This window comes from Salmo trutta, chromosome 33 (genome assembly GCF_901001165.1).
Source record: "Salmo trutta chromosome 33, fSalTru1.1, whole genome shotgun sequence".
NCBI lineage: Eukaryota > Metazoa > Chordata > Actinopteri > Salmoniformes > Salmonidae > Salmo > Salmo trutta.
The window spans coordinates 14,025,925-14,053,227 of NC_042989.1; the positions used below are offsets into that span (position 1 = coordinate 14,025,925).

Here is a 27,303-nt window from a genome sequence, read left to right on the forward strand (position 1 = left end):
ACATACGGCTATTCAAAGAAACATGTAATCCTATATGCTTAATTTATAGTTATTTATGCAACTTTAGTTGTGATACAAACATTGGGTTATATGTTAGATTTTTAATACATTGTAAGGCTGCATGATGTGACTCTAATGATGATTTGAAAAAAGTTGCATGAAAGGCATGAGCTCTGCTTTATTTCTTGCTCAGCCTGCACACACTTCATCAGTCTCTCATTCACAATTTGACAAGCACTTGATAATGTCTCGAATTTCCGCAGTGATGCCCCCTAAAAAAATCCATGCTTTTTACGGCCATTGGCCGCTGTGCCCTTGGGCTGTATATAATAATTATAATTCCCTTCTCCTGGCTGTGTGTTCCGAAGCACCTCTCACTCACATGGCTCTCTCAGATATCTCAATTCTTATTAGCCAATGTCCGTCATGTGATCGGGTTCTTCTCACACGCGCCTATCTTAGCTCCGAAGTAGGCTACAAGTGAAGACAGACGTGCACCTGCGCACGTCCTTGTTATCGAATTCCGAGGTGCATATTGAAGATGTTAGAAGAACTGTCCTCAATTACTTTTCGTCAGCCAATAAGATGAGTTGGCCTAACGAACAGCAAAAGCACTAGCCTATGTGAATCTACTTTCCCCCATAGTTCAAAAGTTTACCTATTCTATTAGTCTTGTCCTTCTGTGCGAGAAATAAATATTCCAAACATAGTCTGGGACAGTTGTGGGATGTGATAGATCCCAAATTAATACAACCGCTCGCCTCCCAATTTTTCTTTTTAAAAGCAGTGAGGCTGATGCAACAGATCAGAACGTTTAGCTTAAAATGTTGATAAACTATTAGGTTATTTGTTTACATTATAAGCGCAGCAATGCGCACACAGCAGTAGGCTATAAGCGCGAATATTCCAAAATGCAATCAATTAGCGGGAAAACACTCTCAAAATGTATCACATATGCGATTATGCATGTAATGCTTTATTATAAAGGTGCATTTTTATAGTGAAAATGATCATCCCCAAACTTGAAACTCACGCGCCGCCTATGTATGCCAGTTAGGATCTACACCGGTTGTAAAGCGGATTAATGTGTTTCATTTTAAGAAGTTATTTGGCCACTTTAGTTGTGATACAAGCCATATAAACATATAGACCTATGGGCTAGGCTACATGAGGTGTGGGACAATGATTTGAAAAAGTCGCCAAAAAAAGGCATGCGCTGTTTTTTGCCTTACTGCACACAAGCTGGGCATCATTTAAAAATTATAATATATCATTCATAAGTGATAGGCTAATATTGTCACCCATCAGAGTATTCTTGATTTAATCTTGTCTTTACATATACTAAATATTATATGTGTGAAATTAGTTTTGATTTAGAGTGGACCATTATCATGCACCTGTCTCAGAACAGGGGCAGGGGAAAAAATACATGTCATCTATGCACTTAAATAGCGAATGGACGACGCTTTTCCCCTTGGTTTATTTTCATGCCAGCCAGGTAGTAAAGCGAAGTAATGTGCTTAATATTAGGAAAGTTGAGAAATAAATATTGTAGGCCAAGCCTATAGAAAGCTGACGGGATCCTCCTCTTTTTATTAGAGGCCCTTAAAACTCTGTTTTCTCATGCAACTGCATAGCCTACAGAATTGTTGCGCAAAATGAGCTCATGGGCTCTCTTGAAGTGCTTGATTTGATTTTGAATTACATTTGCATTGATGTCAGAGTGATTAGAGGGACAATAGAGTGCTGAGTACCAGGCAGATAGCAAGTTTGGTAGTCTACTAATGACCAGCAGCAGCATCAGAGCTTGGAGAAGCCTAATTAACGTGGCTAAACGGTCACATGGAATTTGCCTGCGGTCATGACTTGTGACCGCCGGTGTGGCGGTAATACGGTCACCCGTAACAGCCCTAGCCGGAACAATACCAGTATCGCGATACTCGTTAGTATTTTGGCTAGGAAACATTTCACTTCTTTAGGAAAACAGCCCTAATGTTGGAAACAAACATCCTGTTGTCATCCAGAGTCACATGTATTTATTTTCCAAGCTATACCTCACAATATTTTACATACAGCAGGTTTTTAAAGGACCAAAGAGTTTTGGGCTGCTTCTTGTTTTTATTTTTGCCATGGAAAAAAAATGTGCGGTATTGTCACAGCCCTAGTGCCCACACATCACAGGAGGTTGGGTGCACCTTAATTGGGTAGGACAGGCTTGTGGTAATGACTGGAGCAGAATAAGTGGAATGGTATCAAATACATCACACACATGATTTCTATGTGTTTGATGCCATTCCACGAAGTCCATTCCGGCCATTATTATGAGCCGTGCTCCCGTCAGCAAGCTCCTGTGCCACACATATACACAAGTGTACACACACGTACACGTACACATACGCACACATACACACCTGTCACTGACTTGTCACGCTCGCCTGTCACTCACCTGTCATTGGTCCAGAGTGACCGGGTCAATTCAATCAGACAAAGCCAGTTTGCTCTGCTGAAGAGCCTCTGAGATGTGGAGGTAGTGCTGACGCCTAGCTAGTGGAACGTCAGCAGCCCTGTCCACTGGTTTGGGACATACTGCACATCACATTGCCTTTCAATACAATACTGGCTCTGTGTTTATTCTACACTGACAGCTACACTGTTTTTTCACAGAAACATTTTGCACAAACATCATCCAAACCGGAAAATGTAGCCTACATCAGTCCTAGCTCTAACTGAAGAAAGACTGACGTAACACAAGCAGTCATATTTAACTAAGTCTTGGCTGACAGAAACCACAATCTGAATGAGCTAATAGCAATTACTATTTACATTTCATCACATCACAGGTGATCTCTCCATTGATCGAAATAATTGGGTAAAACACTTAATAAAAATCTAAACTAATCCGACATTTGTGCACGCCACCATGTTTGTTTTTTCGCGTCAACCAAAGATAAGAAGAGGAGACAAGATGAGTTTGGTCTGTTTGCAGTATGCATGTTGAAGGGGCTGTGTTGTCTACGATCATTCATTTCCCTTCATTCACTTACGGAAGTTTAGTCGAAAGATGAGTGAACCATTCCTTCACCTCATTAAAGTATTTTTGGTCTGACAGACGTTTACGTGACACCCAGAATGCATTGTATAATGTCAACATGGCGCCACACATAGCTGGCAAACAGCATAGCGCATCATAATCAGTACAACCTTCATAAAAGCATTTTATACACATCATAGGTGTCCATTACAATCTATGCAATAATCGGAATGCATTATTTGTCACCAGTATTTGAAAACATGTGAATAAAACTGTAAATACATTATGCTCCATACATAGATACATCATATATACATACATACATACATACTGTATGCTACTGTACAGCAGGAATGCCAACACAATATACAGAAAATAAGGAACTTACTTTGATAGGAACGCACACATGTCCAAAGTTATTATTTGTTCTAAAAACAAACAATGAAGGCAATGTGAGCACCAGCCAGAAAAAGTTTATTCAAGATTGCGCAAATGTCTACATACTTGATCTGTGGAAACACTGGGGAAGTGCTTAGGCTCCCCTCGAAGAGAGAAGTTTGTCCGGCTCAGTAAAGCCTCAAACATAAATTGTCCGCAACAGTGAAATGGGCTACTTCTATGTGAATTAATGAGGAGACGGAACACACCTCAATTCAAACTGTTAGAAAATACAACTTGTTAGAAAATAATTTGAAATTGTCAAGTTGAAACAGCCTATAGATAATTAACAGGCAGCACGTGTTAACTGTCCTGTTGTGTAACGTTTTGGAACAGTGATGCATTCTGACATAACGTGCATAAAAACAAGTCATGCTGGGAGCGACCGTTAGAGATATTTGGAACTCACGCGTGGAAAGGTTAATATGCGTGCTATGTCAGTGCCATTTTTACTATTGGCTTTTACATTAAAAGGAAAAATGTGAGATGTTTTTCAAGCACTTACTGTATGTCTTAAGTATAAACAGTACCTGTCCGTTGTTATATTTCCTCTATATTCTGTCCGTTGTTTAAGGTTGAGGTTGCATGTTAAGCTGGCTTCTCGCCAAAACACAGAGAAGCTTGTTTGTTTGCCTCACTCTCTCTCTCTTTGCCGAACACTTAAATCAGACAACATCTGACAACGGCTCATTCACTTCAGTAGGCAAAGAGTGACGCTAAATATTCAGAGGACACGTTCATTCTGTGGATAGTTTTAGAAATGAATATCTGTGTGTGTGTGTGTGTGTGTGTGTGTGTGTGTGTGTGTGTGTGTGTGTGTGTGTGTGTGTGTGTGTGTGTGTGTGTGTGTGTGTGTGTGTGTGTGTGTGTGTGTGTGTGTGTGTGTTCATTATTAGCGAGGGTCCCTGTCAAGCCACTGTAGAGTCAGGAGTCACTGAACAGTGTTTGTGTGCACTGAAGTGATGCAGCTAGCCAGGCAGCATGGTCCAGGAGAAGGGAGTGTGTGTGTGCGGTGGGGGGGGGGGGTCACATAGTGGGGGTTGGGAAGGTTGGGGTTGTCATGTCCCACCACCCTCTCTGATGTCAGAACATTATCAGAACGGCGGTCTGTATTGATTTTTAACAGGGAGGTCTGATTTCAGGCAGAGAGGTGGACGGGACACACAAGCTGGTGTCTGCTGACCACGTGGCTTAGTTAGGATGGACAGAGTGATAGGATGAAGGAGAGATGTATGAATGGAGAAGAAGAATGAGGGAGGAAGGTAGTGAGCCAGGGCAGGTCAGAACCCCAGGATGATCCTGATCCCCCACTCCCCGTGCCTGCTTTTCCCAAAGCCTCTGCACCCCTGATTACCTAACCAAAGCCCAAATAATGAGTGGCTAGCAAATACGGCCTAATTGAAAGGGCTGTAAATCCATTACATATTGGTCAGGGATAATCAGGAGTGCTTTAATTACTTTTATCTATTCAAGAGCAGCGGAGCTGCAGCAGCACAGCCCTTAGCCTTGCAGCAGCACCACACAGCACAGAGCTTATTATTCTCATCATTATCAAAATGACTTCACAGCTGTTCATGGCTAGGCTACATATCCTTGGCTGGAGATTTCTCCCCAACCCGCAGAATAGAATGGGCTTCGTTTGGAAGCTGACAGTGTGAGGGAGAGAATGTGAGAACAGATTTTTCCCCTCTTCTTTTGCCTGCCATGAGCTTGAAGCTAGATGGTTTTTCTGTGCGTGAAGGAGGGAAAAAGGGGAAGATAGTGAGGGTTGAACATTTCGGGGGGCCACCTACCAGAGTGGTTAGACACACACACACACACACACACACACACACACACACACACACACACACACACACACACACACACACACACGTCTCCTAGTTAATTTGGTGCACTCATACTACAGTACGTGACCAAAAGTATGTGGACACCTGCTCGTCAAACATTTCATTCCAAAATCATGGGCATTAATATGGAGTTGGTCTCCACTTTGCTGCTATAACAACCTCCACTCTTCTGGGAAGGCTTGCCACTAGATGTTGGAACATTGCTGCAGGGACTTGCTTCCATTCAGCCACAAGAGCATTAGTGAAGTCGGGCACTGATGTTGTGCGATTAGGCCTGGCTCACAGTCGGCGTTCTAATTCATCACAAAGATATGCGATGGGGTTGATGTCAGGGCTCTGTGCAGGCCAGTCAGGTTCTTCCACACCGATCTCGACAAACCATTTATGACCTTGCTTTGTGCACAGGGGCATTGTCATGCTGAAACAGGAAACTGTTGCCACAAAGTTGGAAGAACAGAATCGTCTGGAACGTCATTGTATGCAGTAGCGTTAAGATTTCCTTTCACAAACTTAGGGGCCTAGCCCGAACCATGAAAAACAGCCCCAGACCATTATTCCTCCTCCACCAAACTTTACAGTTGGTGCTATTTATTCGGGCAGGTAGCGTTCTCCTGGCATCCCCCAAACCCAGATGTGTCCGTCGGACTGCCAGATGGTGTAGTGTGATTCATCACTCCAGAGAACACATTTCCACTGGTCCGGAGTCCAATAGCGGTGAGCTTTACACCACTCCAGATGACGCTTGGCATTGCGCATGGTGATCTCGGCCATGGAAACCCATTTCATGAAGCTCCCAACAAACAGTTATTGTGCTGACGTTGCTTCCAGAGGCAGTTTGGAACTCGGTAGTGGGGGTTGCAACCGAGGACAGACGATTTTTACGCGTTACGCGATTCAGCACTCGCCGTTCCCGTTCTGTGAGCTTGTATGGCCTACCGCTTCACAGCTGAGATGATGTTGCTATTAGACGCTTCCACTTCAAAAAAACAGCACTTACAGTTGATCGGGGCAGCTCTAGCAGGGCAGAAATTTGACTAACTGACTTGTTGGAAAGGTGACATCCTATGACAGTGCCACGTTGAAAGTCACTGAGCTCTTCAGTAAGACCATGCTACTGCCAATGTTTGTCTATGGAGATTGCATGACCGTGTGCTCGATGTTATACACCTGCCAGCAACGGGTGTGGCTGAAATGGGCCCGAATTCACTAATTTGAAGGGGTGTCCACATACTTTTGGCAATGTAGTGTAATTAGACATTTCTCGCTTTATTGAGGGATCATTAGGCTTCTTTCCTGGCGACTCGAGGAATGCCAGTTTGAAGGCCTCTCACAGTTCCAATGCTCCCCTGCTCCAAAAAAGCAGAGAAAGAAGCAAAGAAAGCTTTGCAGCCTCTCCACCAATTTCCTTTAGAATTGTTTTAAAATTGCATTGAAAGAGTGGAAAGGGGAGACCCAAGAGATTGGATCCAGGGGCAGTTGGTCTAATTCAGAGAAGTAAAGCTTTCAAAATCCCTTTTTTTCCCACTCTCCTTTATTACCTCTCCTGCTTTGAGATGTTTTCTCAAATCTTGATTTGTCTGTTGTGAGACGCCCAGGCCAGACTTGTACAAGCAATAATCCCTCCCTTTTAACCTAACTTCATTTTTTCTTAGTCAAAAAAGAAAACTAATTGAATTATTCCCCTCTACTTTACTCTATCCCCCAACTCATCCACACACACACACACACACACACACACACACACACACACACACACACACACACACACACACACACACACACACACGCACACACACACACACCCATTCGCCTTTTCTTTTAATTTGTTAGGCAAATGTACTTTCCATTTCAGGATGCGTTTGTGCAGGGGCGAATTCTTGGGGACTTTGGCCCCTGAATGGCCTATTGCAGCATTCTTCCATTGACACATTCATTAACTGAGGCAGAGAGTGAAAGGTAGCGGGGCTTGTATTTTCTCCAGCATGCTAGCTTCTCCTCCATGAGAGCGACCACAGGGGTCTCCCTACATATGTTCTCTACATCCAGCCATTGTCACCTATTCTGAAAGAGCTCAAAAGGACGGGACCCCCTTCACACCACGAAAAACAACACAGGCCAACAGTAACAATTGTTAGCTTTCGGATTCAGAATAACAAAATCGCCTCCCCCTCCCCTCCCCTCCCTCCTCGCCCCCCTCCTGGGTTCCCCCTGACCTCACACTCTCATGGGAGAAATCGCAGGGCGGCTTTCTTCATCACAATCAGATATGGAAAATAGGCCTGCTTCAATTGCCACTTGCCCCGCAGTCCTTCAGCGGCCTTCAGTCAGCCTTCAGTCAGCCTTCAGTCAGCCTTCAGTCAGCCCAGGGAGAATGAAACGCAGCGTTTTGTGTGCGACAGCCGAGATCTGATATCTTCTATACGTAATGAATACGCCGGCAATTATGTGTTCGAGTTATTGTGATAAGCCCAGCCTCTTTCATGTATGTATTCATATAGCAGCAGAAAGCATGCGAGCTGGCATCTTTTAATGCCCTGTGTGGAATTGGCAAACTGCTGAGATCAGCTGGCGTAAGCTAGCACTAGAGGGCCAGAGACAGTCTCTCCCTCTCCCCTCCCTCCCTTTCTCTCCCTCCGTCTTTCTGAGTTTCTGGATGTCTTCCAGTCACATTAAGGGAAGTGAAATACCAGACTGTTGGTATAAGCTTTTCAATACTACAGGGAGATTATGTTATCAGAAAGGTAAACTTCACTGTTAGGGGTAAAATGTTCAACTGCGCTTCAAAAGCAGGGAGGCAGAAAGGGAAGGAGGGAGGGAGGGATGGAGAAACAGGAAGATAGGATAGATGTAAGGAGCGGAGGAGAGGGAAAGAGAGAGGTGGGCACTAGGGAGAAAAGGGAAGACATAGGCAGGGTGAGATAGACAGAGAATGAGGTTGTGTTGCTAGGCTAACTGCTAGCTGGGGCGTTTCCATAGCAGTAAAAGGGGCTGCCCCTTCATTTGGCGAAGTTCTCCTAATTAGCCTTTTGGTACCCTCAGCCTACCGCTTTTGTAGCAACCTGCTAGCCCTCTGTTAGCCCCCAATAGAACCTGCTAAGGCAAGGGTCGACCAGGCAATGAAAACAGGAAGCACTCAGATACAAAGATACCACTCCCGGCCTGGCCTTGTCTTTTGACTAACCTAAATCCTCAAAGACCTATAAAAATAAATAGGGGACCTCAGGAGCAGACCTTGTGGGGCTAGTGTGTGTGTGTGTGTGTGTGTGTGTGTGTGTGTGTGTGTGTGTGTGTGTGTGTGTGTGTGTGTGTGTGTGTGTGTGTGTGTGTGTGTGTGTGTGTGTGTGTGTGTGTGTGTGTGTGTGTGTGTGTGTGTGTGTGTGTGTCTGTCTGTGTGCGTGCGTGCGTGCATGTGCGTGTATTCACCCATAAGTGTAATGCAGTCTATGAAGGAAGGGGTTGCACTCTCAGGCAGGCATCAAGCATCTCAGGTTTTGTGCTGGGCCATGCACCGTTTTGGCCGGGGTGTTTGGGGAAATGCTGTTAAGCTGCTAAGCCAAGTGTATTGCAACCCTGGGCTGTCTGAAAGGGAAGTGATATATCCCAGGGTCAGTTTGGGGGTCGTCTGTTGAGCCAAACACTTTCACGTGGGTTCATTTGAATTGTGTTTCGTATAGAGCCCTGTTGCATATTCACTGGAATCTTAGATATGACTGGTGTCTTTCACTGTCAAAAAGTGTGACTGAATGTTGTGAAACTTTGTGTCATTGAGAAGAATGAGTTATTTATATCATGGGTATTTTTATCTCCTACAATCATGAGTGTATGAAAACATCTGTAAGTCAGATGCAGCAGGGTAGGAATGCGATGAGTGTCATGTCATTGTGACATGGTGACTGCCATGATCCAGGGCAAAATTGGTTACACAAACATAACTATCAATGGTAACATAGGCAACAACAGCAGAAGTAGAGAGATGGCACCTATAGTATCAACACTGTCAATATAGGAGTTAACATGAGTGATGACATGATGAGTAGATGAGCAGTATTGATGTGATGAGTAAGATGAGTAGTAATGACGTGATGAGTAGATGAATATTGATAACGTGATGAGTAGTGATGACGTGATCAGTAGATGAGTAGTGATGACGTGATAAGTAGATGAGTAGTGATGATGTGATGAGTAGATGATTAGTGATGACGTGATGAGTAGTGATAACGTGATGAGTAGATGATTAGTGATAACGTGATGAGTAGATGATTAGTGATAACGTGATGAGTAGTGATGACGTGATCAGTAGATGAGTAGTGATGACGTGATAAGTAGATGAGTAGTGATGACGTGATCAGTAGATGAGTAGTGATGACGTGATAAGTAGATGAGTAGTGATGACGTGATAAGTAGATGAGTAGTGATAACTTGATGAGTAGATGATTAGTGATAACGTGATGAGTAGATGATTAGTGATAACGTGATGAGTAGATGATTAGTGATAACGTGATGAGTAGATGAGTAGATGATTAGTGATAACGTGATGAGTAGTGATAACGTGATGAGTAGATGAGTAGTGATAACGTGATGAGTAGATGATTAGGGATAACGTGATGAGTAGTGATAACATGATGAGTAGTGATAACGTGATGAGTTGATGAGTAGATGATTAGTGATAACGTGATGAGTAGTGATAACGTGATGAGTAGATGAGTAGTGATAACGTGATGAGTAGATGATTAGTGATAACGTGATGAGTAGTGATAACATGATGAGTAGTGATAATGTGATGAGTAGATGATTAGTGATAACGTCATGAGTAGTGATAACATGATGAGTAGTGATAATGTGATGAGGAGATGATTAGTGATAACGTGATGAGTAGATGAGTAGTGATAATGTGATGAGTAGATGAGTGGATGAGTAGTGATAACGTGATGAGTAGTGATGAGTAGTAATAATGTGATGAGTAGATGAGTAGTGATGTCGTGATGAGTAGATGATTAGTGATAATGTGATGAGTAGATGAGTAGTGATAATGTGATGAGTAGATGAGTAGTGATAATGTGATGAGTAGATGAGTAGTGATGTCGTGATGAGTAGATGAGTAGTGATAACGTGATGAGTAGATGATTAGTGATAACGTGATGAGTAGTGATGAGTAGTGATAATGTGATGAGTAGATGAGTAGTGATGTCGTGATGAGTAGATGATTAGTGATAATGTGATGAGTAGATGAGTAGTGATAATGTGATGAGTAGTGATAATGTGATGAGTAGATGAGTAGTGATAACGTGATGAGTAGTGATGAGTAGATGAGTAGTGATAATGTGATGAGTAGATGAGTAGTGATGTCGTGATGAGTAGATGATTAGTGATAACGTGATGAGTAGTGATGAGTAGTGATAATGTGATGAGTAGATGAGTAGTGATGTCGTGATGAGTAGATGATTAGTGATAATGTGATGAGTAGATGAGTAGTGATAACGTGATGAGTAGATGATTAGTGATAACGTGATGAGTAGTGATGAGTAGTGATAATGTGATGAGTAGATGAGTAGTGATGTCGTGATGAGTAGATGATTAGTGATAATGTGATGAGTAGATGAGTAGTGATAATGTGATGAGTAGATGAGTAGTGATAATGTGATGAGTAGATGAGTAGTGATAACGTGATGAGTAGTGATGAGTAGATGAGTAGTGATAACGTGATGAGTAGATGATTAGTGATAACGTGATGAGTAGTGATAACATGATGAGTAGTGATAATGTGATGAGTAGATGAGTAGTGATGTCGTGATGAGTAGATAATGAGTAGATGAGTAGTGATAATGTGATGAGTAGATGAGTAGTGATGTCGTGATGAGTAGATGAGTAGTGATAACGTGATGAGTAGATAATGAGTAGATGAGTAGTGATGTCGTGATGAGTAGATGATTAGTGATAACGTGATGAGTAGATGAGTAGTGATAATGTGATGAGTAGATGAGTAGTGATGTCGTGATGAGTAGATGATTAGTGATAACGTGATGAGTAGATAATGAGTAGATGAGTAGTGATGTCGTGATGAGTAGATGAGTAGTGATGTCGTGATGAGTAGATGAGTAGTGATAATGTGATGAGTAGATGATTAGTGATAACGTCATGAGTAGTGATAACATGATGAGTAGTGATAATGTGATGAGGAGATGATTAGTGATAACGTGATGAGTAGATGAGTAGTGATAATGTGATGAGTAGATGAGTGGATGAGTAGTGATAACGTGATGAGTAGTGATGAGTAGTAATAATGTGATGAGTAGATGAGTAGTGATGTCGTGATGAGTAGATGATTAGTGATAATGTGATGAGTAGATGAGTAGTGATAATGTGATGAGTAGATGAGTAGTGATAATGTGATGAGTAGATGAGTAGTGATGTCGTGATGAGTAGATGAGTAGTGATAACGTGATGAGTAGATGATTAGTGATAACGTGATGAGTAGTGATGAGTAGTGATAATGTGATGAGTAGATGAGTAGTGATGTCGTGATGAGTAGATGATTAGTGATAATGTGATGAGTAGATGAGTAGTGATAATGTGATGAGTAGATGAGTAGTGATAATGTGATGAGTAGATGAGTAGTGATAACGTGATGAGTAGTGATGAGTAGATGAGTAGTGATAATGTGATGAGTAGATGAGTAGTGATGTCGTGATGAGTAGATGATTAGTGATAACGTGATGAGTAGTGATGAGTAGTGATAATGTGATGAGTAGATGAGTAGTGATGTCGTGATGAGTAGATGATTAGTGATAATGTGATGAGTAGATGAGTAGTGATAACGTGATGAGTAGATGATTAGTGATAACGTGATGAGTAGTGATGAGTAGTGATAATGTGATGAGTAGATGAGTAGTGATGTCGTGATGAGTAGATGATTAGTGATAATGTGATGAGTAGATGAGTAGTGATAATGTGATGAGTAGATGAGTAGTGATAATGTGATGAGTAGATGAGTAGTGATAACGTGATGAGTAGTGATGAGTAGATGAGTAGTGATAACGTGATGAGTAGATGATTAGTGATAACGTGATGAGTAGTGATAACATGATGAGTAGTGATAATGTGATGAGTAGATGAGTAGTGATAACGTGATGAGTAGTGATGAGTAGATGAGTAGTGATAACGTGATGAGTAGATGATTAGTGATAACGTGATGAGTAGTGATAACATGATGAGTAGTGATAATGTGATGAGTAGATGAGTAGTGATGTCGTGATGAGTAGATAATGAGTAGATGAGTAGTGATAATGTGATGAGTAGATGAGTAGTGATGTCGTGATGAGTAGATGAGTAGTGATAACGTGATGAGTAGATAATGAGTAGATGAGTAGTGATGTCGTGATGAGTAGATGATTAGTGATAACGTGATGAGTAGATGAGTAGTGATAATGTGATGAGTAGATGAGTAGTGATGTCGTGATGAGTAGATGATTAGTGATAACGTGATGAGTAGATAATGAGTAGATGAGTAGTGATGTCGTGATGAGTAGATGAGTAGTGATGTCGTGATGAGTAGATGAGTAGTGATAATGTGATGAGTAGATGATTAGTGATAACGTCATGAGTAGTGATAACATGATGAGTAGTGATAATGTGATGAGGAGATGATTAGTGATAACGTGATGAGTAGATGAGTAGTGATAATGTGATGAGTAGATGAGTGGATGAGTAGTGATAACGTGATGAGTAGTGATGAGTAGTAATAATGTGATGAGTAGATGAGTAGTGATGTCGTGATGAGTAGATGATTAGTGATAATGTGATGAGTAGATGAGTAGTGATAATGTGATGAGTAGATGAGTAGTGATAATGTGATGAGTAGATGAGTAGTGATGTCGTGATGAGTAGATGAGTAGTGATAACGTGATGAGTAGATGATTAGTGATAACGTGATGAGTAGTGATGAGTAGTGATAATGTGATGAGTAGATGAGTAGTGATGTCGTGATGAGTAGATGATTAGTGATAATGTGATGAGTAGATGAGTAGTGATAATGTGATGAGTAGATGAGTAGTGATAATGTGATGAGTAGATGAGTAGTGATAACGTGATGAGTAGTGATGAGTAGATGAGTAGTGATAATGTGATGAGTAGATGAGTAGTGATGTCGTGATGAGTAGATGATTAGTGATAACGTGATGAGTAGTGATGAGTAGTGATAATGTGATGAGTAGATGAGTAGTGATGTCGTGATGAGTAGATGATTAGTGATAATGTGATGAGTAGATGAGTAGTGATAACGTGATGAGTAGATGATTAGTGATAACGTGATGAGTAGTGATGAGTAGTGATAATGTGATGAGTAGATGAGTAGTGATGTCGTGATGAGTAGATGATTAGTGATAATGTGATGAGTAGATGAGTAGTGATAATGTGATGAGTAGATGAGTAGTGATAATGTGATGAGTAGATGAGTAGTGATAACGTGATGAGTAGTGATGAGTAGATGAGTAGTGATAACGTGATGAGTAGATGATTAGTGATAACGTGATGAGTAGTGATAACATGATGAGTAGTGATAATGTGATGAGTAGATGAGTAGTGATGTCGTGATGAGTAGATAATGAGTAGATGAGTAGTGATAATGTGATGAGTAGATGAGTAGTGATGTCGTGATGAGTAGATGAGTAGTGATAACGTGATGAGTAGATAATGAGTAGATGAGTAGTGATGTCGTGATGAGTAGATGATTAGTGATAACGTGATGAGTAGATGAGTAGTGATAATGTGATGAGTAGATGAGTAGTGATGTCGTGATGAGTAGATGATTAGTGATAACGTGATGAGTAGATAATGAGTAGATGAGTAGTGATGTCGTGATGAGTAGATGAGTAGTGATGTCGTGATGAGTAGATGATTAGTGATAACGTGATGAGTAGATGAGTAGTGATGAGTAGATGATTAGTGATAACGTGATGAGTAGATGAGTAGTGATGACGTGATGAGTAGATATGACGTGATGAGTAAATGAGTAGTGATGACATGATGAGTAGATAATGAGTAGATGAGTAGTGATAACGTGATGAGTAGTGATACCATCACTACTCATGAGTGCATCACATCAGCACCACAAGCATCCCTAGCAAATGAACACAGAATAATCTCCCCTCATCCTAGCATTAGTCTCCATGGCGACGGGTGTCATCTCCAGGTCGAGCCCCGATGGGAGTGGCTCTGTGAACCAGCCCTTTAGAGTGAGAGAGAGAGACATAAAACAGCCTGGCAAGCAAGGTCATTCTGGAGTCATGGGCTTGGAAGAGTTGGCCAAGCTTGGTAACCGGTGTTTGTCCCAAACGATAAACAAGTGCACTAGACTGCCTTCGAAAAAGAGAGGGCGGCCGGTTGTGTTTGAGCAGACTAAACATCTCTCTCTGTAGTGTCCCCTGTCTGTATGTCTGTTTGTCTGTTTGAGTCCTTCTAATCCATGTGTATTGTTAGGGCCACCACTAGAGCCATTTCACTGGTATATCCCACATCTGCAAACAGTTTGAAATACACAACCGTTCTCATTTTACAGCACTGTTTTTAAAACTGTTTATACCATATTTTTGCTGCCTACACAATGTATTTTTATTCCACGATTTTGTATGTTTATAGGAGATAAAGAGTATGTTTTGTACGACTCTGGGTATTCATTGCGATGGTAGTGGTTTCATTTTCTCTTGTTTTGTGTTTTGTGAGGTTCAGAAGGGGGTGTAAGGGAGAAAGGGGGGTTGATGGGGGTTCCTAAGGGGTCACGGAGGTTCAGGGCTGAAGGAGGCCCACACACTAATTTGTCATGTGCTCATTTGCCTCGGAGCCAAGAAGTCAGCTCTCCAGTCAGCCTTGGCAACCCAGGTGACAGTTTGGTTCACCGCCACTGCATACCCCTGTGTGTGTATGCTTACACATACCACATGACCCCAGGCTTATACGCCTATAAGAAAGCGAGAGTTGCCATATTAAGTGTATATATATGGAGTCTCTATCTGAAGTTTACAAAACTAAAGTGAAGCGTCAATACATTAGGAAAGAGGAGAGTGGCTGTATTTTGGAAGTCACTGAAGTCAAGAATAATGAGTGAAGGGGAGCTTCAGGTATGGTGGGGAGGGGCCTTTGGTTCCACAGTTTGTTCCTGTAACTAATGCTGCTTCAGGTATGGTGGGGAGGGGCCTTTGGTTCCACAGTTTGTTCCTGTAACTAATGCTGCTTCAGGTATGGTGGGGAGGGGCCTTTGGTTCCACAGTTTGTTCCTGTAACTAATGCTGCTCAGCGACCCTGGAACGAGGACACAAGTCACTTCAGCTCAGTCTACCATCTGTTCCTCGCTAGCCTGGTTCTCACATGGGCCTGTGAAGCTGGGAAGCCACTGCACCGCCAGTCAGTCCTCATTGATAAAGACATAGAACTAAACCTTCCACCAGAAGATAAAACCATGACAACCAAAAACTGGACCCTAACAAATGTTTTCATTTCAACTATAGGAAACACTTTTTGTCTATCAGGGTTTTACAAGAACGAGCGAGACCTTTTTCATACGAGAGAGAGAGAGAGAGAGAGAGAGAGAGAGAGAGAGAGAGAAAAAACTGCCTGAAAGTTTAGAAGGCGGTATCCAGTGACTCCCCTTTTTCTGGGCTGTATAATTATATGACAAGCCACATCAACCTTTGGTTGTTTCATGTAGGAGCCTTTTTACAGTAATGCTCAGTGGTGTTGGTGTGTCGTGATTGACAAAGCTTTGTTTACAGTACGCACAGCCATGTAGTCTGTGGCTGGCTGGTTGCTCCACAGGTTTAGTGGAGCATTAGGGGGTCATCGTCGTGAATTGTGTCACGCGCCGACATTAGACATTTTCACTTGGCCCCCTTAATCTAGATCTGTCATAGTTCCACTTCACAGATCACAGTCTAGGCTGGCACTGATAGAGAATACAGAATACAGCACAGCTCTCTCGCAGTTGTTACACACCTACTGTATATCTGTGTCAATGTCTCACATAGATCCTTATTGTCTCTCTAGGTAAACAGTGTTGTGTGCTATTTATTCGTTTACCCTACCTGTTATTAACAGGCAGCCTCTCGTACCTTCTCTCCTCCCATCCTCTCCCTCCCTCCGTCCCTCCCTGTTGTTAATGCTCAGGCCTGCTGTTTGTGCCTTAACGCTCCTTGTTTAATGAAGTAGCAGAAATGAGTGCTTTCGCTAAGGGGATGTTTACAACACATTGTTGACGCTGTTAGGAGGTGATTAAGCCATGTGAAACTCTGCAGCGCCTGCCAACACACAAAAAGAACAACCCTCAACATGTTCTCCCAAAAAGAAAAAACAACACCCCAAAACAACAACAAAAGGAAAACAAATGCAAATTGCAAGAGGCCCATGCATGTATGTTACCACTGATAATTTTTTTTTTGTACATAATCCTATTTGAGAAAGCTTGAATTGTCTCAGAAATGCCCCAATTTGTGACATAAAGCTAGTTAGTTCAGTGCATCTTTAGTTAATATTAATCTCTTAAAGAGAAGCCAGGGGCTATCTGAAGCACATTCAGATGAGTGTTTACAGTGCTAGGGGCCACTTTGTGCAAGACCAGGGGCCCATACCCTGTCGAGGTTACTGCACATGCCCTGACCTGAGCAGAAGACAAACAGAGGAGAGCTGAGGAGTGAAGGATTTATAAACTACTGCTCCATAGCTGGAGACTCCTCTTGCCTCCTCTAAGGCCTCACACGTCAGCAAAAACAGGCCTCAGCTACCCCCTCAACTCTTGCGCCTCCCTCCCTCCCTCCCTCCCACTGGCCTAACCCACTGCTGCAGTCAACTTGGATCCATTGGCTAAGGCCAGGCCTAGCTTACTCTTTTGGGAAAAAGAGGTGAATGATGTAATGGACTTGGAAGGAGGAAGGAGGGCAGTCTGCGCTACTGTATGTGGTGCCCCAATGGTGGGAAAACTCAAAACCAGGACTGGCACTGTTACAGATGGAGAGGCCCAGATTATCTGAGGTTTTCCTTGTTCTTGTTTTATGTGGTTATCTTCTCCATTGCAGACTGTGTTAGAGGAATGGGTTTGAGGCTTTTGAATCTTCTCTGAGTAATTTTGTCAGAACTCTCATTCTCCCAACCTCACATTGTCTTCCCTCTCCCCTATCACATTTTCCTCTGCACCACACAATTTACCAAGCCAGAGGGGGTTGTGGGAAAATGGAAAAATGGGAAAAGCCCCCTGCACTCTATCGATAGCCCCCTTGGTCAGTTGAATCATGGGCCTGTGATGTGTTGGTGGTGACCAGCTAAATGAGATACTGTAGTTTTTTCCCCTCTAAGCTGCAGGCCTCAGAGCAGCCCATAACCCCCTCCCCCTTTGGTATTTATCTCACACCAGGAAATGCAGGAAAAGGAGAAGCACAAATAGGTGAGGAGGGTAAGGTTAAAGGATGGATGCATCGGGCAGAAATCAAAAACAGACCTGGTGCTGTTCCTCTGTTTGGTTTGTCATGGGACCCTGAGTCTACCAAATCCCACTCCTGACATTTTGTTGTGTGATTTTCCTTTCCTCCACCTCCCCTTTCCTCCCTCCCCTCCTCCATTGCTTTTGTTTTGCTATGTGCTTATTCCAGGCAGGGGATTCCTTCACAGTGGGGTCTTTATAACTGGGAGCCAAGCCTCTTGTTCTCACCTCAACTCCCCTCGCGCTCCTCCCCTCTTCATCTTTTTCATTCAATAATACAGCTCGCTTTGACACCATGGGCATGCAGTTTCATATCCGCCAATGTACAGTCTATGTGGAGGATGGAAACTGAGTGAGTGGGTCAATTTGTTGCGGTTTCCTCCCTCTGACACTTTTTTTGACAGATTTTTATAGCCTATCCCCCATGTGTCACCCCTTTACCCACAATGGATTGGTCCATCTATAGCACCATAAGGCCATGTGAATCTGAGCCTGTGTAGATGTAGCCATGTATCTATTGAGCAGGCCTAGTTCATCTCCTAAGATCATGTAAGTCTACACAGATGAGCGCATACGATACAGAGCCCTGCCACCTGCTGTATCAGAAAATAGCCCAGATACCCAAGAAAAAAAAGATTTGAGGAAAGAAGGCAAGCAAATCTAATAAAAATAACGAAATAAATCCAAATCTAAGTAGAGCAGGCCTTGGCTCCAGATGGGAATCTGTGTGAATATTGATTGAGGGGGAGAGCGGGCTAGTACCCCCCCGTATCCCCAGGGCTGGACCCTCTTGCTAAAGCTCATAAACCGAGCTTGTACAATTATTTAGATAAAGAGAGCCTGGCGCGACACCACATGCCTCGCAACCCTGCGCCTCCTCCTCTCTCCTTGTTTCTCTTCGATACCTCTTCCGCCTCCTCCTCCTTAACCTCATCTTCCTTATCTAGCATGACGAAGTAAAAAGGGGGGGAAACCTGTAATTATCCACACTTTTCTGAATCCTTCCTTAATGTTCATTATTGAAACCAGCGGCAATTACAAGTTCAAAGAGGTTTAGAGGACCAGCAACCCGCATAATCAGGAGCAAATTAAGTGGCGCTCATTCGTCACAGCAGAGCACACACACACACACACACACACACACACACACACACACACACACACACACACACACACACACACACACACACACACACACACACTGGCAGGGGTGAATCATAGACACAGTGACAGGCATCAATTTCCACACAGGCAGGATCTCGGCCACCCCAGGGCGCTACCTCAGCACAGGATCCACAATCTTCTTATATACTGCTTTTGTGTTTTCCCCTGTGACAAAAACCTTAACGACGACATCTTAAGCAAACCCAGGCTGATACCACACTATACTATACCTACTATCTTCCCCTTGTTAGTGTCCTGTTGTGTTTGTATTTCCATCCCTCCTATCTCTATCCTCCCCTCTCCTCCTTCCTTCCCCTCTGTCATCCTGTCTTCCTGCCTATCTGGCTGGGTCCTGCCTGCAGCACGTGGGAGTGTGTGTTTCAGGCCCGTCCCCGGTGGTGCATCTCTGTTACCTTTGGGGCTGGGTCACAATGGCTAATCCTGTCTTCAGGTGCCTGTTCAGCAAACTGAGAGGAGAGAGGAGAACCGGAGGTGAGCTCCTGTTACAAGACTCCCTGACCAGGGGTCACCACAGACACACACACACAGTGGTAGCCACAACACACACACAAACGCACACACACATCAAGTCCCACTCATCAGCCCCAGGTGGCTCAGCCCCTCCCTCCCTCTCTCTCTTTATCTCTCTACTGTACGTCTCCTTTTTCTCTCTCTCACTCTCTTCTTTCTCTCCCAGATCAGTCAAACTCTTGTTCGCATTAGGGGATCCCTGATATGATCGCCGTGGGGAGCTGCTCTGGTGGCCATGTCCTCTCTCCTACCTGGCACCCTCTTTGTTAAAGCCTGTCTCTCAGGGACACAGGCTGGGGTCTCCACTGTATTGAATGTATAGAGCCCTGTCATCTGGACCTGCATCTCAGCCTGGGATTCAGCCACTGTTAGAAGAGTCAATTTTCGTTGAAGGAAAGCCATTCATCTCTGCACCCAGAGGCCGCCTTGTTTCATTAAGTAGCCCATCCAGGCAGACAGATGTGCTCGCCACACAGCCCTGTTTGCCTATGCAAGAGTGTGTATTAACCCACAATCGTTTTGGGGAGATGAATAGGCTGGCGGTCCTTCTTCCATCGATTATCTCCACGTAATTTCCCCTCCCTCCCCTCTCTCTCTTCCTGCTACCATATGAAAAAGTAATGGAGCCTATGGAAAAGCATCTCTCTCTCTCTCTCTTTCTCTCTCTCTTCACGGGTCATTTTAAGTTATTTGGATTCAAACGGAAAGGGATCTCTTTAAGGCACAATTTGAGTGGAATTAAGTAAATAAAAGTGGAGTGCGCCGTGGAGAAAGAAGAAAAATACAGCGGCGACTGTAAAAGATGTGTGTTTAAGCAAAGAAAACCGTACCGAACATGGAAGGAGGCTGATGTTAGCAGATGTTAGCAATTGCAGCGCAGGCAGAGGGATTCCTAGTGTTAGAAGGGCTCCTAATTGCCATAATGGACCTGGTAACCACAGACAGTAATGGAACCATCCTCAGCACCCAGAGTTAGGGGCCGGGGCCGGGGCCGGGGCCATCACCATCACCCGCCTGGTCCGCTTCAAGATGTCCACTGTTGATTTAAACAACAAGATGGTCAGGCAGATGAGGCCTTCTCCCATCGACCCTCATCCCAAAGCCAATCCACGATCTACTATCCTTCATCCACCTCTGTCATCCTTTATGGATGAGCTTTCTTATGGATGCTAACATCCGACCCCACTTATTCCACTGTTGATCCTGGTATTGACTACACCCGTTGTCCTCCACCAGTATTTGAACTGGGGAGGGGGGGGGGCTGTCTAAGGGGGGCTTTTTGCTTTTTGGTGGGGGCCCAGGCGGACCTGAGCAGGCGGAAAGTTGAAAGTGGGCCTGTGTGTCTGTTTCTGTGTCTGTGATGGACTGGGCTGGGCTGGGTCACCTCTGTAGTGGTTCAGCCTGCCTGGTGAAAGGCAGCAGGGCGGCAGGCAGGGCGCTGTGGGGGAAAATGACTTCCTGAGACATTATCATCAATCACCAGACAGGTCAGCTAGTCAGGCCCCTGATCCTGCCATCAGGAGGGGCTGGGAGGAGAAGAACAGAGGAGAGGAGAGGGGGATGGGGATGGGTGGAGTAGGACTGGAATGGTAGAAAACACCAGTTAGGTGGCGAGCGTCGAAGAGCGGAGTTCCCATATTGGAAGTCCAGGTTTGGGGTGGTGGTCGTGCTTTGGATGCCCCCTCTCCACTGGAAGAATAGGTAGTGGAGCTACAGTCAGTACTGTACTGGAGGCATTACTATAGCTTCATAAAATCCCCTGCCCCTGCTGGTCAAAGTCTTCTCTCTCTCCACAGCTCAATTGACTCATTAATTATTCCACAGTGCATGCAGAGGGGTGGTGGCAAATATAAAGAGGGCAAGAGACAGAGAGGGAGAAAGACAGAGGGAGGGAGGGGCAAGAGAAAAAACAACAACAGCTGTCTTACACCTCCAGTCTGCCCCTCTCTCTCTCTCTCTCTCTCTCTCTCTCTCTCTCTCTCTCTCAACGAGAAAGAGAGAAAGGGAGGGGCTTGGGTTACCTCAGTGAGCGGTTGTGTTACATTCCTGAGAAGGGAAGGGGTGAGGGAGGGGGAGAGGAGAGAAGAGGAGGAAGTGGGGGGAGGGGGAGGGGTGTGGCTCAACGAGTTGTTGAAAAGAACACAGACGCTTGTCAACAGCCTCCGTGCCGTGGAGCCATCGTGCCTCGCTCTAGACCCAGTGGTTAATGACCCTCCCCTGCACTTTGGGGTCTGTGTGTGTGTGTGTGAGAGACAGAGAGTGAGACCGCCAAATCTCCCAGCAGTCCCACAGAATAGGGTGCGTGTCATTGCTTGTCTGTGGCAGAGGTCAGACAAAAGCCTCCAAATCCCCTTCTTTCCCCCTACCTCAATCACTGTAGTGGATAGTCATACACTGAGTCACTGACTGACTGCGTGTGGATTAACATAGGCCTCTCAATGGCAGAACGAGAGATTGAGAGAGAGGGAGAGGAGAGAGTGCCAGCAGCCAGGCAAAATGGCCCATTAGATTTAAGGAGTAAAAGTTCATCAGCTTTGTTAATGGCAATGTATTTAAATGAAGTATGAATTACCCAGCTTTTATGGAGTGCTGAGAGGGAACTGGAGAGTCTGATCTAATGTTTTAGTGAGCTCTGCCGGCCACTCAGATGACTGGGCTGAGGCAGGAGAAGAGGAAGAGAGGGAGGGGAGAGGGAAAGACATGAGATGAGCGGTCAGAACAGAAATACGCTCTAAGGTCCCCTGAGTCCTTCGCCTGGACGCCTGCCTGATTGTCACTAACATGCGTAGCTGATCGGGTTAGCCCAGAGACGGGGACGTTTGTGGCTTCCAGGCTTTTTCTTCTTTGCGTTTCATTAGTTAGGAAAACCGGCGGCATGCATGAAAAAAAAGGTCAGTTACGATCGTTTCTGATTAGGTTCCCCCTGCTCCTCCTCACACACACTCCATACACACACACTCCATACACACACACACTCCATACCCTTACACATACTTCCTACCCTCACACACACACAAACACACACACACACACACACTCCCCACCCTGGTCTAATAAGCGGTAAGCTGAGCTAGCTGATGGTCATCCTCCCATGGGGTTGCTGGGTGGCTGCCAGCTTCCTGCCTGCTTTGTCAGTGGATAAAGCCTGTAACAAACGAGGGGCCTGTAGCCAGCCTGGGCCAGTCAGGTCAAAGGTCAGTACGGCCCCAGGGCAGGATCAGGCCAGAAAGCACTACAGGGAAAGAGAGAGAGAGAGCGAGAGAGAGGGATGGATGGATGGATGGACAGAGGGAGGATGGTAGAATGCACTTAAGAGTATAGCCACGATTAGCCGGCCTAGACCTCTAAAAGCTACCACTCCTCTCTTCTCCATTCCGTTCTTCAGCTCATTATACAGGCATTTTAACTCCTCTGTCCTCTCGTGGAACATTAAGAAAGTGAAAGATCCTCGGGCATGTGTCAGTAAACAGACACGTAGTTACACACACACACACACACACACACACACACACACACACACACACACACACACACACACACACACACACACACACACACACACACACACACACACACCACACACATACACACACAAACACACACACACACACACACACACACACACGCACACACACGCACACACACGCACACACACACACACACACACACACACACACACACACACACACACTGATGATTGACAGGGAAATAGCTTCCTTGAGTCAAAGACGTGTGTTTGTGGAAGGCAGAAATGGCATCCTGCAACCTAAACAGACACAACAGGTATGGTGACTGATCAGGGCTTGGCTGTCTTTGTTTCACCTGAGTCGCTCAAAGTGCCTGTGATTTGAGATGAATAAACTTGTGGTTTACTCTCAGCACTTCCTTGACTGGGGCCTTAGCCTGAGTGTCTGAATGTCTGTCCATCCGTCTGTCAGTGTCAAGACAACTGCTACTCCTCAGCCCAGCAGTGTTCAGGCCATTCAGAGAAACAAGGACTTGACATGGTTGTCTTGAACACATTTAGAGTCATTAACAAACAGGAAATGTCCCCTGCAGCTGTTTCTGAAAGCAGCTCCTCAACCCCTTCACCCCCTGTAATGGACAAATGTTATCCTGCTTTGATATTTGAACCCCCCCCCCAAAAACAAATAAATTGACATTACAAATGTGCTATAACATCTCCAAATAGGCTTGACATTACATACCTGCCCTGTGGGTTTTTGTTAGCCTACACTAAGTGGTTACTCTGCTGTTGTCGTTGTGTCCTCGTTCTGTCCTATTATAGCATAACGTAGTGGCCATTTCTGAGGCCAACATGGAGTGTCTTTCTGAGAGACAGAATGGAGACGTCCTGGTTGTGTATGAATACATAAATACTTACGCTCATTAACTTAATACTCAAGTGGAAGGAGAGTCCATCAAGGGCCACTTTCAGGACCTCATCTAGCATAGGGGAACAAAACGCTCCCCCTCCCCCCACACACAAATGAACCTGTGCCACAGCTCCAAGATAAAATCCCACTCTATTTCTTCTTGTGAAAGTTAAACAATGTTTAGAGGACACAACAGAGAAGGGGGAAACATAGACAAACTCTTCATGTAAATACTCAGAGTCATTCACAACAGACCATGAGAGTCTAGGAGGTGAAGTACCCCCGGCACTGTACCCCTGTCGCCTGACCCTGTTGCTCTTGGCTCACCCAGAAGCCCCTTGAAGGAGCACAGAGATTCCTGGGACACTCAGCGTGTAATAACCATGTCCTGTTTCACGCAGACTAAATATATTCAAGTATGGAGCAGGGAAGTTCAGGCCCTGGGGAGAGGGACGGTGGGGGAGATAGATAATGGAGCAGGGAAGTTCAGGCCCTGGGGAGAGGGGCGGTGGGGGAGATAGATAATGGAGCAGGGGTTGTTCAGGCCCTGGGGAGAGGGACGGTGGGGGAGATAGATAATGGAGCAGGGAAGTTCAGGCCCTGGGGAGAGGGACAGTGGGGGAGATAGATAATGGAGCAGGGAAGTTCAGGCCCTGGGGAGAGGGGCGGTGGGGGAGATAGATAATGGAGCAGGGGTTGTTGAGGCCCTGGGGAGAGGGACGGTGGGGGAGACAGATAATGGAGCAGGGGTTGTTCAGGCCCTGGGGAGAGGGGCGGTGGGGGAGATAGATAATGGAGCAGGGAAGTTCAGGCCCTGGGGAGAGGGGCGGTGGAGGAGATAGATAATGGAGCAGGGAAGTTCAGGCCCTGGGGAGAGGGATGGTGGGGGCGATAGATAATGGAGCAGGGAAGTTCAGGCCCTGGGGAGAGGGACGGTGGGGGCGATAGATAATGGAGCAGGGAAGTTCAGGCCCTGGGGAGAGGGACGGTGGGGGCGATAGATAATGGAGCAGGGAAGTTCAGGCCCTGGGGAGAGGGTCGGTGGGGGAGATAGATAATGGAGCAGGGGTTGTTTAGGCCCTGGGGAGAGGGACGGTGGGGGAGATAGATAATGGAGCAGGGAAGTTCAGGCCCTGGGGAGAGGGGCGGTGGGGGAGATAGATAATGGAGCAGGGAAGTTCAGGCCCTGGGGAGAGGGGCGGTGGAGGAGATAGATAATGGAGCAGGGAAGTTCAGGCCCTGGGGAGAGGGACGGTGGGGGAGATAGATAATGGAGCAGGGAAGTTCAGGCCCTGGGGAGAGGGACGGTGGGGGAGATAGATAATGGAGCAGGGGTTAGTCAGGCCCTGGGGAGAGGGACGGTGGGGGAGACAGATAATGGAGCAGGGGTTGTTCAGGCCCTGGGGAGAGGGGCGGTGGGGGAGATAGATAATGGAGCAGGGAAGTTCAGGCCCTGGGGAGAGGGGCGGTGGAGGAGATAGATAATGGAGCAGGGAAGTTCAGGCCCTGGGGAGAGGGATGGTGGGGGCGATAGATAATGGAGCAGGGAAGTTCAGGCCCTGGGGAGAGGGACGGTGGGGGCGATAGATAATGGAGCAGGGAAGTTCAGGCCCTGGGGAGAGGGACGGTGGGGGCGATAGATAATGGAGCAGGGAAGTTCAGGCCCTGGGGAGAGGGTCGGTGGGGGAGATAGATAATGGAGCAGGGGTTGTTTAGGCCCTGGAGAGAGGGACGGTGGGGGAGATAGATAATGGAGCAGGGAAGTTCAGGCCCTGGGGAGAGGGACGGTGGAGGAGATAGATAATGGAGCAGGGAAGTTCAGGCCCTGGGGAGAGGGATGGTGGGGGCGATAGATAATGGAGCAGGGAAGTTCAGGCCCTGGGGAGAGGGACGGTGGGGGCAATAGATAATGGAGCAGGGAAGTTCAGGCCCTGGGGAGAGGGGCGGTGGGGGAGATAGATAATGGAGCAGGGAAGTTCAGGCCCTGGGGAGAGGGGCGGTGGAGGAGATAGATAATGGAGCAGGGAAGTTCAGGCCCTGGGGAGAGGGATGGTGGGGGCGATAGATAATGGAGCAGGGAAGTTCAGGCCCTGGGGAGAGGGACGGTGGGGGCGATAGATAATGGAGCAGGGAAGTTCAGGCCCTGGGGAGAGGGGCGGTGGGGGCGATAGATAATGGAGCAGGGAAGTTCAGGCCCTGGGGAGAGGGTCGGTGGGGGAGATAGATAATGGAGCAGGGGTTGTTTAGGCCCTGGGGAGAGGGACGGTGGGGGAGATAGATAATGGAGCAGGGAAGTTCAGGCCCTGGGGAGAGGGACGGTGGGGGAGATAGATAATGGAGCAGGGAAGTTCAGGCCCTGGGGAGAGGGACGGTGGAGGAGATAGATAATGGAGCAGGGGTTGTTCATGCCCTGGGGAGAGGGGCGGTGGGGGAGATAGATAATGGAGCAGGGAAGTTCAGGCCCTGGGGAGAGGGACGGTGGGGGCGATAGATAATGGAGCAGGGGTTGTTCAGGCCCTGGGGAGAGGGACGGTGGGGGAGACAGATAATGGAGCAGGGAAGTTCAGGCCCTGGGGAGAGGGATGGTGGGGGAGATAGATAATGGAGCAGGGGTTGTTCAGGCCCTGGGGAGAGGGACAGTGGAGGAGATAGATAATGGAGCAGGGAAGTTCAGGCCCTGGGGAGAGGGATGGTGGGGGAGATAGATAATGGAGCAGGGGTTGTTCAGGCCCTGGGGAGAGGGACAGTGGGGGAGATAGATAATGGAGCAGGGAAGTTCAGGCCCTGGGGAGAGGGACAGTGGGGGAGATAGATAATGGAGCAGGGAAGTTCAGGCCCTGGGGAGAGGGACGGTGGGGGAGATAGATAATGGAGCAGGGAAGTTCAGGCCCTGGGGAGAGGGATGGTGGGGGAGATAGATAATGGAGCAGGGAAGTTCAGGCCCTGGGGAGAGGGATGGTGGGGGAGATAGATAATGGAGCAGGGGTTGTTCAGGCCCTGGGGAGAGGGACAGTGGGGGAGATAGATAATGGAGCAGGGAAGTTCAGGCCCTGGGGAGAGGGATGGTGGGGGAGATAGATAATGGAGCAGGGGTTGTTCAGGCCCTGGGGAGAGGGACAGTGGGGGAGATAGATAATGGAGCAGGGAAGTTCAGGCCCTGGGGAGAGGGACGGTGGGGGAGATAGATAATGGAGCAGGGAAGTTCAGGCCCTGGGGAGAGGGACGGTGGGGGAGATAGATAATGGAGCAGGGAAGTTCAGGCCCTGGGGAGAGGGATGGTGGGGGAGATAGATAATGGAGCAGGGAAGTTCAGGCCCTGGGGAGAGGGATGGTGGGGGAGATAGATAATGGAGCAGGGAAGTTCAGGCCCTGGGGAGAGGGATGGTGGGGGAGATAGATAATGGAGCAGGGGTTGTTCAGAGGTAGTTAGATGCCTAATGGTGTAATGCATGG

General features: G+C 46.1%; 1 protein-coding gene across 6 annotated transcripts in view; it reads left to right on the forward strand.

The window, feature by feature from the left end:
- The window catches only part of LOC115172431 (homeobox protein Meis2), a 76,792-nt gene that overhangs the window by 37,677 nt on the left and 11,812 nt on the right, over positions 1-27,303 (forward strand). The window lies entirely within an intron of this gene.